We start from the raw sequence: 14,190 nt of genomic DNA, 5'->3' as shown, positions 1-14,190 counted from the left end.
ATAATAATAATAATAATAATAATAATAATAATAATAATAATAATAATAATAATAATAATAATAATTGTGTGCACTCAAGTCAAGTCTGATTTATGGTGACCCTTTTCAGAGTTTTTTAAGTAGAAAGTACTCAGAAATGGTTGACCATTCCCTTCTTCTGAGGCCACCTTAGGATTGTGCAGCTTGCCCAAGGCCACACAGGCTGGCTTTTCTCTCTTGGAGGCACAGTGAGGAAGTGAAGTCCCAACTTCTGGCTCTGCAGCCAGATACCTAAACCACTGAGCAATCCAGCCAGTTCTCTTGTGGAAGGCAGCCAAGCAGCCACAAAAGCTTGTGGCAAATAAAACCTCTTAATCTTTAAGGTATCACAAGAACCTCTTAATCTATAAGGTCTCACGGCACTAATTTGATTTTTATTGCAACAAACTAATGCAGCCACCTCCGCAAGAAAAATCACATTGCTTCTTAATAATTTCTTCTCCAGGTTAGACATATATGATTCCATTCTTTGTTTATGCACAACTTCCTTTATTGAAAGGTAGACTGCTTCTGTATGGAGAATTAGTGCAGGGACATCACCCCAGAGGGAGACCATAGCTGCAATACAAGGATATCCGCAAGTGCGATCTGAAGGCCTTTGGAATGGACCTCAACAGATGGGAAACCTTGACCTCTGAGCATTCAGCCTGGAGGCAGGTGGTGCGTCACGGCCTTTCCCAATTTGAAGAGACCCTTGTCCAGCAGGCCAAGGCAAAGAGGCAGTCCCGAAACCAGCAAAACCAGGGAGCTGGACAGGGGACAGATTGTATTTGTCTTCAGTGTGGAAGGGATTGTCATTCTTGAACTGGCCTCCTCAGCCACACTAGACGCTGTTCCAAGTTCTCCATACAGAGCACGTTACCATAGTCTTTCGAGACTGAAGGATGCCTAAATCTAACATAGAGGTCATGTTTAGCAATCCCTGTTTTAACCTCCATAAAAAAAGACAGGGAAATCATGCTTTGTTTCCATTGCTTCAGCGCTGCTCTGAGTGAATCCAAGCATTTCTCTCACCACTACACCAGTGTGTGCATTTTTTGACTAGGAAAAAAGTGGTCGGGTAATAGTCACGAGTTATTTGAAAGCCAGTGTGCATCTGTAGGTGATTGTAGATGTGCTGATTGCTCAGTTTTAGGTCATTGTTGAAGTCTGAAAGGACCTGATTAGATTCATTCTCCAATGGCTGTCCAGAATTCTGATGGAAGAACAGCTCCTGCTTGGGAAAAGCTCTGAAATGTATTCAAGGTAGAAAGTGCTTGGTTTTGAAATAGCAGTTATCATAAAAATGGCCAGAATCCAGTTAGCCTCTTTTTAATGTAACATTAGGCAGATGTAATTCTGCTGAGTATTATGCCTCGCAATGCTGATTATACACTTCAGTTGTGCAATGGGTTACACAAGTCCCAGATGAGTCAATTGCACCATGGACCAGCAGAAGTGCTTTGCGGACAGCTCTTCCTCCTTGGAGTTATTGTAGCTGCTGTGGGTGTGGTGTCGATTCACACCTCTGTAGCTACACAACAGGATTTCAGCCAATGTGTAACATCACATGTAAGTGTAAAGCTATTTAATGAAAGGCTGTTGAAAAAAAGACAAGAGCCTAATACTTCATGGAGAAAGTACTCCACATAATCTTGGGCTTGGCGTTGTGGGAACTGGAGATAATCTCCCATCAGATGCAACAGGGCTTCTGCTTGTGCAAGGACCAACGTGGCTGGTGGCTCAAGGGTTATAAGGTGGAGTCAGTCGCTCCAGGTTTTGAACCGAACTGTATAAGAGCTGTCCAGGGTTCTGAGCCCCATTCCTAAAATAGGTTCAGCACATTGCTTGACTCCTGTAACATTCAGACTAAAGCTCAGGAACCCCTTTTTGAAGAATATAATTAAATCTGTAAATGTATTCACATTTGGAATGGGAAGAATTGAAATTTTAAGAATTCAGATGATAATAACATTGAAAGATTACCCCCATTTCTATTAACCTGTGCTTAAAAGCCCTGGCCAGAGCCAATAGCTGCCCCTGTGCAAGGCAATGAGGAATATTCATATCATCTTGTATAGTCACTGGGGAAAGAAAAACTATGTGTGCATCTGATTTTTGTACATGGTAAAAATGGACAGGATTCTGCCCTAGTTTTCTAAACACTTACATAGCAATCTTATTCATTTAGAGGGTCAAACTATATTTTAAAGACAATGTATGATGAAAAGAGGGGATTTCTTAAATATGAAAAAAAAAAACTCCATTGCTGCAGCAGAGGTTTTTCATACCTCATGTAGCTTGCAAATTAGTTTGCATTGTTCTGTGACTGGCTATTGGGAGATAAGAACAAGTTTTGTTTGCAAGCATGAATGCTGACTAGCGATGGACACAAACCGGAAAAGCAGTGCTGCGTGACAGTTTGTGGTTCATAGCTATCCATGAACTATCACAAATCGCCTGAAAAACGAACCAGTTTGTGGTTCGTTTTTCGGGTTTGTGCGGGTTTGTGCGTTTTTCTGGCTCGTGGTTCAGTTTATGCCCATCTCTAATGCTGACTGATTCAAGAGATCCCACTGAACCAGTGAGGTTTCCATAAATGTTCAGTTATTCATTAAATGGATATCCACTTGTTGAGACTGGCAATTACTTTCAGGCTATGGAATTTAGAAGGTACTTAAATTGTCATCTAGCTCATCATCACACGGATGCAGGCAAACTGTAAACCAGCTTCAGTCTTTTCTTTTTCAGTTGAAAGCCAGGGCATGAATGAATGAATGAATGAATGAATGAATGAATGAATGAATGAATGAATGAATGAATGAATGAACGAACAAACAAACAAACAAACAAACAAATAAACATACAAACACAACAACCATCAATAAAAACTTATCACTTCTGTTAGAATATTTTAACTCTTACACATAAGCTTTTTATATAAAAGAAGGTAGTATTTTGTGGTTTGTTTTATTTGTACGTTTAGATATTGGTCTTTGAGTGTATTAAAAGTGACCTGACTTCAATCAAATCAATCAATTAATCAATCCTGAAAGAAGGGATGAGACTTAAACCAATTTTAAAAAGTACAAATTTATCAACATTTCTTAATACCTTACATGAGACAAATTGTAGATTTTAACAAAAGGAGCCTTGTCTGAAATGGAGAGATCAGTCTATTGAGAGTCAAGACTTTTGAATTTCACTCTTAAAATCCAGGGTTCAAGTTGAGCTAATGATCAGACGCACTAGTGGGGAATTAGAATGGCCCCTTCTCTTTCTGAAAGGCTCCTCATTTTTTAACATCTATATGTCAGGCAGGTAAAACTTGACCCTTTCGATGTGGGGAATAATTGTGACTGCTTAACTGGCCAGTACAAAGTAGGATGTGATTTCACTTCCAAAGAGCTTACTCAATTTTTGAAGAATTTAATTCAGTTTGCAAATGTATTCACGTGAAGAATGGAAAGATCTGACATTTAAAACATCCAGGCAAAAGTTAAAGTGACACATCAACCCCTTCCTATTAACTTGTGCTTGAAAGTTCTTCAGAAAAAGAGAGTCCATTAGTCTGCCATGCTCCAGGACAGCTCAGATCATTCAGATGTTCCACCTAACCATCAGCTGAGGTCCCCTCTGTTGTCATTTGAACCTTGGTTCAGATCACAACTGCCAGGTGCAACAGGAACAATTTAGCCCTGTTATCTCTTGAAGATGTCTGGCTGTCATTTCACCTGCATCCTTTTCTCTAAGCTAAGAGCAAAGACCGAAGTCCAGCTGAAATGCATGCGGGAGTTCCTCTTCACCAGTGATGCAGCTGTTGTTGCCTATTCTGCTGAAGAGCTCCAACAACTTATGAATCATTTTAGTAAGGCCTGCCAAGATTTTGGATTAACTATCTGCCTGAAGAAAACACAAGTCATGGGCCAGGGGGTGGACTCACCTCCCTCTATTACCACCGCTACACAAGAATTGGAGGTTGTTCACAATTTCGTGTACCTTGGCTCAATGATCTCTGACACTCTCTCCTAGATGTCAAGCTGGATAAATGCATTTGCAAAGCAGCTACCATGTTCTCTAGACTCACAAAGAGAGTATGGCTTAACAATGGCTGATGGTCAGATTCCAAAAGACCTCCTGTATGAAGAATTAGTGCAGGGAAATTGCCCCAGAGGGAGACCATAGCTATGATACAAGGACATCTGCAAGCGGGATCTGAAAGCCTTAGGAAGGGACCTCAACAGATGAGAAACCTTGACGTCTGAGTGGTCAGCCTGGAGACAGGCGGTGCATCGTGGCCTCTCCCAATTTGAAGAGACCCTTGTCCAGCAGGCCGAGGCAAAGGGGCAGTCTCGAAAGCAGCAAAATCAGGGAGCTGGACAGGGGACAGACTGGATTTGTCCTCAGTGTGGACAAATACAATCTGTTACTCTTGAATTGGCTTTCTCAGCCACACTAGACACTGTTCCAAGTCTTCTATACAGAGCACGATACCATAGTCTCTCTAGACTGAAGGATGCCTAATCTAATCTAAAGGATAAAACTCTTTGTGCCTCTCGTGGTCTGTTGGGGGAACCTTTTGGGCTTCAACTCCCAAAGTTGTCAACAAGCATGGACTATCATAAAGTAGCATGGGAGTTGTAATACAGCATATCTAGACAGCTAAAGTTTCCCCATCTCTGTAGCTCTTTCCGATTAAGCCCACACTGAGGGAATGTTGCACAGAGAGAGACCTCTCTCCCCTCCACCCCGCCCCAGGATTGTTTCAGTTCTACCATACAGGGCCATACTGGACCTTCTAACCTCCCTAACTTGTCTGCCCTCTGGCTGACCCTTAACGAGGCCATAAACACAGGAATGCCTGAACAGAATCCATGCCCCTCCATCCAATGGCATGCACAAATGCCATCCTTGGTGAAAGTGAGGCCACATACCATGACTTCATTCCTTCTTCAGAAAGCATGAGAAGCAAGACCTTCCAACAGCTCCGGACCCACGACCATGTTTGTCTATAAACCCAAGTTTGTACTTGGGGAAGCGTTTTCAGAACTTGTAAAGTCTGATCCCCCCCTACTGGATGCCCTTCAGGAAGTACAAACGTTGTTGTTTAAAAATAAGTCTTCCTTTCCAACCTCTGGGGCAGAAAGCCTTATTCATTCTGTCTGCCCTGGAGGAAAATGCCATCCTCCAAGCTTGTTGCTAGGCTCACAGACTTCCCTTGGGGCATCTCCAGCGATCAAGGAGAGGTTACACTTAATGGCCATCCTTTCTTCTGCCCTCATTAGGTTATTTGGGTTCATGTCCCTTTTTATAGGCTAATCTTTCTATAGATTCTGACTCACCCTCCCATTGCTAGACATAATATGTAATGGCCATTTGCTAATCAGCCTTTGATCTCTAATAGTGTTCGTTTACAGCATCGCCCAACTCTCAGCCACAAGGCTGACCTAAAATCCCCAGTAAGCTTTATTTTAAAATCTTGTTTTAAAATTTTTGTTTTTACACCCCTCCATGTAATCTATGTAAGCAGTTGCACATAAATAGATTCCTAGAACATGCGACACGTGATTGATAAACAGATGGAGTACATTTTATAGCAAGGTGAAGGCATTTTGGTGGTGTACTGTACAAAGTGCTAAAAGGATGGCAAATGCAGAACAAAATTTACATGCTGTAATTTTTTTAAAAAAAATTAAGAGTCACTTACTGGAAACATTTGTAGATCACCTTTTAGGCTAAAAGACACAAATAATTGTACCAGAACAGCTTCCAGTTGATAGGTGATGAAACAAAAGATATTTTTAACACTCCCAAAATTAAAAAGAACAATCAAAATCTTTAAAAACAATGAATGTCTAGGCCTCTGGAAACACTAGCAGTCAATAAATAATGACAGATCAAAACCCATCCTACTACTCTATCACAACTTGCTTTGTCTGAGCAATCAGATGAGGTATAATATAGCTTCATTTTTTTTCTTGAAAGAAACTCTGGAAAGGATCAGCATAAGTCAAAATTAACAGGAGGACACATTATTATTATTCAAATAATAATAATATCAGGCACAGTCAATCAAAATTATAAAAATATTGACTGCTTTTATATACCAGATACAAGTTTTGACCAAAAACCTAAGTATCTGTTATATATCGGCACAGTATGTATGCTGTTCCTAATATTGCCATTTTTTTGTAGCTCCGATGGTGATGTGATTTCTGAGATCTGCAATTGCTTATAATACTGTGTGAAGTTTCTTGATATTGTTTCCAAAGCCCCAATGACTATGGGGACCACTGAAGTGCATTTCTTCAAGAGGTGAGATGTTTCTATTGCCAGGTATTATTATTATTATTATTATTATTATTATTATTATTATTATTATTATTATTATTATTATTATTATTATTATTATTATTATTATTATTATTATTATTATTATTATTATTATTATTATTATTATTATCGTTGTCGTTGTCGTTGTTGTTGTTGTTGTTGTTGTTGTTGTTCCTCAAAACATCCTTTTCCTCTGCTGTATTTTTTTGCATTGGGTGGGACCACAAGCCACTCAGCTCTTTTACCATCACCGCCCCCAATATTAAAACTGAAAGTGAATGTCGTTTCTGCTTTTGATCCCCTCCCCCTATACTTTTTAAACACTTCCAGACCTGTTGTGGTCCCCAAAGAGGCAGCATACTAGGAATGTGGCTTCTAGCCACACCCAATGGCCCACCCTTGTTTTTAAAGACTTGTCATGAAGAAATATCACAACACTGTTGACAGCCAGTAGCAAAGCACCCCCAGATGGAAAGGAATGCCTGAAAAAGAAAATATCTCCCCATCTTACAGACTAGTTGCACTTACTAACAGGCATGTAAGAAGAGGTTTGGATACTGATAGCTAGGGAAAGCTGATCCCCTTCTATTCAGCACTGGTGAGGTCTCACTTTGAGTTCTGTGTCCAGTTGTGGACAACATACTTTAAGAAAGATGCCTACAAACTGGATCAAGTTCAGAGGAACGCAGCAAGGAAGATCAGGGGACTGGAATCTAAGCTGTGTCAGAGAAGACTGAAAGAACTGGGCTTGTTTAGGCTTGAGAAAAAAGACTGGGGGGTGGGGGAAGACAGAATACGGACTTTTCAAATACATATAGAGGAGGGGCAGGAGCTGTTCTTGATCACCCCAGAGGGCAGGACATATAACAACGGGCTCAACTTACAGGAACCCACATTTAGGCTGAAGATCAGGAAGAACTTCCTAACTGTTAGAGTAGTACAACAATGGTACCAATTACCTTGGTGAGTGCTCCAACACTGGAGGTGTTCAAGAGAAAATTGAATAGGTATCTGTCAGATCTGGTTTGCCTTGATCAGGGGGTTGGACTAAATGACCTTATAGGCCCCTTCCAACTCAATTATTCTAGGGTTCTATGATTCTAGGAAGGAGCTCTTTTGGGGAGCTCAGCTCAAAATCCTTTCAAGGTTTCCCAGATCCATGTCAGCACTCTAAATTTAGCACACTGAGTCCAGGACAACTTCCAAAACTGTGTCCATGGGCTCATTTGGTTGGGATCCAGAGTGAGGAATGATTTTTTTCTGAGACCAAGTATAAATCTCTACCCAGAGAATGTCAATTAACATCAGCAGATGTAAAACAATTTGTAGAGGAATATCCCGGTTCATTTGTTTCTCAGCCAGAACATGAATTCCTGTAACCACGAAGCCCAGCAAGGAATTTGCGGAGCACCACAGTATTATGAGTAGGCTCTTGGTGACAAGTTACTTGGCTGCGACTCGCTGTAATCAGTGTAACCTGATGAGAAGTGGCGGCTGGGACACAACTGGCCAGCAGCATCTCCTCTGGGAAAAAGGAACTGACCAAGTTAGAAGAGTGGAGATGTTTGTTTGTCGGTTTGTCATGAGAACTTAGCAAAATACACCAATTTCTTGGTATTCAGGATGGGGAAAAAAAACCTTGACAATGAAAGCATGGAAAACAAGGGGGATACTGAACTGGGCGGATTCATTCATCCAGGGTTGGAGGGCTTCTAACTTTTAAAAGTTCAGTTTTGAATTCCTTTATATTTAACCATGCCAGAAATGAACAGTGAAAGCCAATGTAGTAGAATGCAGTGGTTCCTAATCTTGGGTTTCCAGAGGTTCTTGGACTAAAACTCCCAAAAGTCTTCATGGCCTGCTGTGCTGGCCAGGATATCTGGAAGTTGTTGTCTCAGAATATCTGGGGACCCATGTTTGGAAACCCCTAGTGTAGTGGACAGAGATCTCATGAACCTCTAAAATTCCTGGAAGATCTCATGAACCTCTAAAATTCGTTCTGGGTCACTATAGTTGTGGAAGTGACTTGATAGCATAGGTCAAAAAAAAAGGACTGAACTTGATGGGCTATCTCTTGTCCTTTGAGATGTTCCTCGTTTTCAGCATCTCTGGGTCAGGTGAGGGCTATAGGGTCCTCTATGTGCTGGCAGTAGCTGGAACGATGGGAGTCAATTGGGTGAAAAAGTCAAATTGTTTTTGTAGAATTTGCTGAAATGCACACTTTTCATTATAGCGAAAACCCTGCTGGTGTTCATGTAAGGTTTATGCACATGGCATGGCTAATTGTGGCTAATGGGCAAGGTGCCAGGACATCTCTCAGTTATGTGTCTGGTCACATGGCTGCTTGTACAATCAAAATGTACCTGACTAGTTGCACAGCAGGCCGAGGCAAAGAGGCAGTCCCGAAAGCAGCAGAATCAGAGAGCTGGACAGGGGACAGATTATATTTGTCTTCAGTGTGGAAGGGATGGTCGCTCTCGAATTGGCCTTCTCGGCCACACTAGATGCTGTTCCAAGACTTCTATTCAAAGCATGTTACCATAGTCTCTCCAAACTGAAGGATGCCTAAAGTTGCACAATCCTTATGTTAGCACTAGGAGGATTCTGCCCCATATGACGAACAGAAGCAGTTAAGGGCTTTTAAAAAATATAAATGCCCAGAAAGTAAAACTGAAAGATAGGGATGTGGTGGCACTGCGGGCTAAACTGCAGAAGCTTTTGTGCTGCAGGGTCAGAAGACCAAGCAGTCGTAAGATCGAATCCACGCGATGGAGTGAGCGCCCGTCGCTTTGTCCCAGCTCCTGCCAACCTAGCGGTTCAAAAGCATGCAAATGCAAGTAGATAAATAGGGACCACCTCGGTGGGAAGGTAACAGCGTTCCGTGTCTAAGTCGCACTGGCCATGTGACCACGGAAGATTCTCTTCGGACGAAACGCTGGCTCTATGGCTTGGAAACGGGGATGAGCACCGCCCCCTAGAGTTGAACACGACTGGACAAAAATTGTCAAGGGGAACCTTACCTAAAACTGAAAGACACTCTCCCCTCTCCCCTCTCTACACCTCATAAAGGGAACCTTTAGACTTCAGCTTTTTGTATATTTAAACTTCACTGTAAAGAAAGCTGACAGGGAAAAATATCTTTCATTTGAAATATGGTGCTGTGGGAGAGCTTTACAGTTACCCTGGACTGCCAGGAAGGCCAACAAGTGGGTCTTAGAGCAAATCAAGCCTGAACCATCTCTGGAGGCAGAGAAAATGAGGCTGTCCTATTGGACACATCGCGAGAAGGCAGGATTCTCTGGAAAAGACGATCCGGCTGGGGAAGGTGCAAGGCAGAAGGGAAAGAAGAAGACCAGATACAAGATGGATGGACTCGCTGAAGGAAACCACAGGGTTGGGCTTAGAAGAGCTGAGCAGGGCTGTCGAAAGCAGGACATTATGGAGGCCACTTGCTGATGGGGTCACCAGCAGTGGAGTTTCATTTGACGGCGCATAACAACAAACTCCACAGGTGTTCTCTTCTCCAATTTCCTTCACTTTGTCGTTGTGAGCTTCTGTTGTTGTTTTTGTTTTCCTTCTCACACAGAAACATTTATTATTTCATTTAAAACATTTCTACCCCGTCTTTCTCCTTAAGAAGGAGCCAAGATGGGTTACATCATACAAAGACAACATCTAAAAACAATAACAATAAACAATAGGTATGCTTAAGACTAAAAAGGAACAAATCCCACAGTAGAAGATGGCAAACCAAGACAACATCCAAAGAAATGACAATTGCCCATTTTCTGTCATTGACACCTTTATTTCCACACTTCCCCTGACGTATGCCTCTGTGTGCACATTTTTCGTACCACCTAAAGGGGTTTCCTGCATCTTTTTTCTAACTACCCCTGTGTTTTAAGCACTCAGCATTTTAAAAATGCGCGTGGGCTTCTGTGCAAATTTGATTTCTCCAAAACACCCATAAATGTGTAAATTTCCAAGGGGAAGTATTCTTTCTCTCATAAAGGGTCTTGACGGACATGAACGGGGACCGTATTGGCAAGCATCCTAAAACCGTCAGCCTTCGTTCTTGGGTCTAGTGAGATTCTACCTGCTTTGCCTGCCATTCTAAACATTCTGCATCCCCCTCCTGCCCCACGTACCAACCCTTTTGCACGCTCCAGGTCTCTCCCTCCCGAACACAGATTAAAATAATACCTGCTGAGCCTTTTCTCTTTTCACCAGCCTCTTAAATCCTCCCATTCTCATGTTGGCTGCTTTATTTAGCTGGTGTTAACCTTTGCTTGTAAGGTTCCCTGGTCGTGACTGCTTGGGTGGTCCGAGCCCCAAAACTGAGCCGGTCGGAGCCAATTTGGACGGAGAGGTAGGAAAATATTATTACTCTATTACTACACAAGTGTCTGCTGCTCCTGTGGTTATTACAACTGTATTCCTCCCAGAATCTAACAAGCACGGAGGAATTTGCCACCTCCAGTTTTCGTTCACAACTTTGTGTTTTTTTTGTTAGCCTCCAAATTTAACTGCTAACTCAAAAAAAAAAAAAAAAAAAAAAAGCAGACCAACAAAACCAAACCAGCACACTTTTCACGAAGACAAAGCCCTTATTGTCTTCTACTGCTGGTTAATAATTGAGCTGTAGCCACCAGCTTAGCTGACTAGTATGTCAGAGATGGCCTTATGTCGCTCCAGGGCTGTGGAACGCGACTGTAAAAATTGCCACACGGAGTTGCCTCTCCAGCTCAGCATTGTGCATTCTGACTACTAGCCATTCTCAGGACTAGCCCAGGTAGGAGCCACAAGTCAACAGCAGCTTCCCGAGGGGTCCAATGCAGCTCCTCGAAGCTCAGGTCTGGTTCCCCGTGACACCATCAGCTCCAGAGTTGGTATTTCTCCCTTTTCGGAGCATGAAACATCTCACCTAAGGTTTTGACACTAACAGGATGTGTTTAACATACACTCTCATTTTTCTGATTTTGCCAGCTTGTATTTGGGTCCCGGGACGTGATGGCGCTGCAGGTTAAATCGCAGAAACCTCTGTGCTGCAAAATCAGAAGACCAGCAGTCGTAAGATTGAATCCATGCAACGGAGTGAGCTCCCATCGCTTGTCCCAGCTCCTGCCAATGTAGCGGTTCGAAAGCATTTAAATGCGAGTAGATAAATAGGTACCACCTCAGTGGGAAAGTAACGGCGTTCTGTGTCTAGTCACGCTGGCCACGTGACCACGCAAACTGCCTATGGAGAAAACGCTGGCTCTACGGCTTGGAAACGGGGATGAGCACGGCGCCCTAGAGTTGGACACAACTGGACTAAATGTCAAGGGGAACCTTTACCTTTTATTTGTGCCCCACCTCAGGATCCTGGCATTTTATGTGAAGCTGGGTTTGGTCCTCTGACTGGATGAGGGCCTTCACCCATGATTGAAAGGCACAAGACACCAACTCTGGTAGACTGAGAAATGGATTTTCTGCTCCCAAAAGCAAAATGCAAAAGCAAAGTGTGCTGCTTGTATACTGCCCCACAGCACCTAAAGCACTGTCTGGGAGGTTTACAATTTTATTATGCAGGCTACATATTTTTCTCTGCCCCCCCCCCACACACACTTCCTGCAAGATGGGTTTTCATTTTACTGACCTCAGAAGGGTGGAAGGTTGAGTCTGTCTTGAGCCAGCTACCTGAGCAAAGTCTTGTGTACACACACACACACACACACACACACACACACACACAGAGAGAGAGAGAGAGAGAGAGAGAGAGAGAGAGAGAGAGAGAGAGAGAGAAATTGGATGTTTGTTTTGGGGAATCTGTTTTCATCCATTGTAGCCAACAGTGAAATATCTTTCCAACAAAAACATAAAGTCGTGTGTTTCTCATTAAAATTAGTTCTGGGGCCTCCAATGCAAACATTTAATGGGGCTTGCTGCAAGAGGACGCCTCAACAAGTTGCAGCTGGCGTCCTGGCCCTGATCCTGCTTCGCATGGGTGGGAAATAATTCTCTTCATTTCTCTCCTAATTTTGTTTACAAAGAAGCCTTCCGTCTCCTACAGTGTTGTCTCCAGTGTTCTCTGCAAGGCAATAGGGGATTCTTCCCTCTTTTCCCATGTTGCTTGAATTAGGAGAACTGGCAAGAAGCGATGAAAAGCTACACATGAAATGAAATACGAGATGAAGGTGGCCGGTGGGTTCCCTTGCCAGTGTCAAGACCTTTCTTAGTGTTCACTGAATTTATAATTCAAATGACAAACTATCGGCCACTTGCGCCTTCCTTCCTTCCTTCCTTCCTTCCTTCCTTCCTTCCTTCCTTCCTTCCTTCCTTCCTTCCTTCCTTCCTTCCTTCCTTCCTTCCTTCCTTCCTTCCTTCCTTCCTTCCTTCCTTCCTTCCTTCCTTCCTATACTGCCCCATTAGTGTTGCCACACTATGGGCAATTCACAATAAACCATCATATCATAGGTTAAAACACTATATAATAAATACAACAAGCCGCGTCGCTAGCTGAAACTACCTTTAAATAAAAATACACCAAGGAAGACCCATTTGGACATCTCAGGACAACATTCAGACTATTAGAAGGCAGCTTTATATAATTCGGCTTTAATTAGCTTCCTAAAAACAGGGAGGGATGGTGTCTGACAAACCTCCGTAGGAAGCTTGTTCCAGAGGGAATGGACCATAACCGAGAAATCCTGATTCCTAGTGTTGGCTTTTTGGGGCCTCCTTGAGTATCACGTTTCTTAACATCAAGGACTGTAGGGAGAGTGTAGGATGAGTAACTATTTTGTGGGAGAGATCTTCCACCAAATACGGAGGTCTTAAACTGTTAAGAGGGATGTGGTGGCGCTGCGGGTTAAACCGCAGAAGCCTCTGTGCTGCAAGGTCAGAAGACCAAGCAGTTGTAAGATCGAATCCATGTGACGGAGTGAGCTCCCGTCGCTTGTCCCAACCTAGCCATTCGAAAGCATGTAAAAATGCGAGTAGATAAATAGGGACCACCTCGGTGGGAAGATCACGGCATTCCGTGTCTAAGTCGCACTGGCCACGTGACCATAGAAACTGTCTTCTGATAAAGTGCTTGCTCTGTGAGTTGGAAACGGAGATGAGCACCACCACCCTAGAGTCTGACACGACTAGACTAAATGTCAAGGGCAACTTTTACCTAAACTGTTAAGAGCTTCATAGGTTATGATCTGCAGAATTATGAACTGAGCACAGAAACTAACAGGGAGCCAATGAAGGTGTGCCAAGACTAGGGCTATGTGCTCATGTTGGTTCCTGCTGGTACCTGTTTTGAGTCTGGATGCCCCATTTTGGGCCTGCTGAAGCTTCTGTACTGCTCAAGGGCAGCCTTACACGGAGAGCATTGTTGTTATGCACTGCCAACTCAGAACCGACTTATAGTAATCCTAATAGGCTTCCAAGGTAACTGAGATATTTAAGGTGTGGTTTTACCAATTCTGTACCCCCAGTGAGTTTCCATGGCTGAGTGGAGCTTCAGACCCAGGCCTCCTGAATCCTAATCTGTCAATCCCACACCACACCTTACAGTAGTTATTTTACAGATTACCAATGCATGAACCACCGTTGTTAGTTATTTCTTATCCAGCTATGATGCAGCTGGCCAGTCTGCTGAAGGTAATAAAAAGCACATTTGGCCACAGCAGAAATGTGCAACTCCATAGAGAGTACTGGGTCCAGGAATATACCCAGACTGTGAACCCAATCCTTCATGGGGAACGTAACCCCATTGAGGTCAGGTACATCTCTCTCTAACCGGTCCAATGATCCTCCCAAGAGTAGGATCTCTGTCTTGTCTGGATTCAGTTTCAGTTTGTTGGC

This window comes from Pogona vitticeps, chromosome 5 (genome assembly GCF_051106095.1).
Source record: "Pogona vitticeps strain Pit_001003342236 chromosome 5, PviZW2.1, whole genome shotgun sequence".
NCBI lineage: Eukaryota > Metazoa > Chordata > Lepidosauria > Squamata > Agamidae > Pogona > Pogona vitticeps.
Note: the sequence above shows the minus strand (reverse complement) of the source record.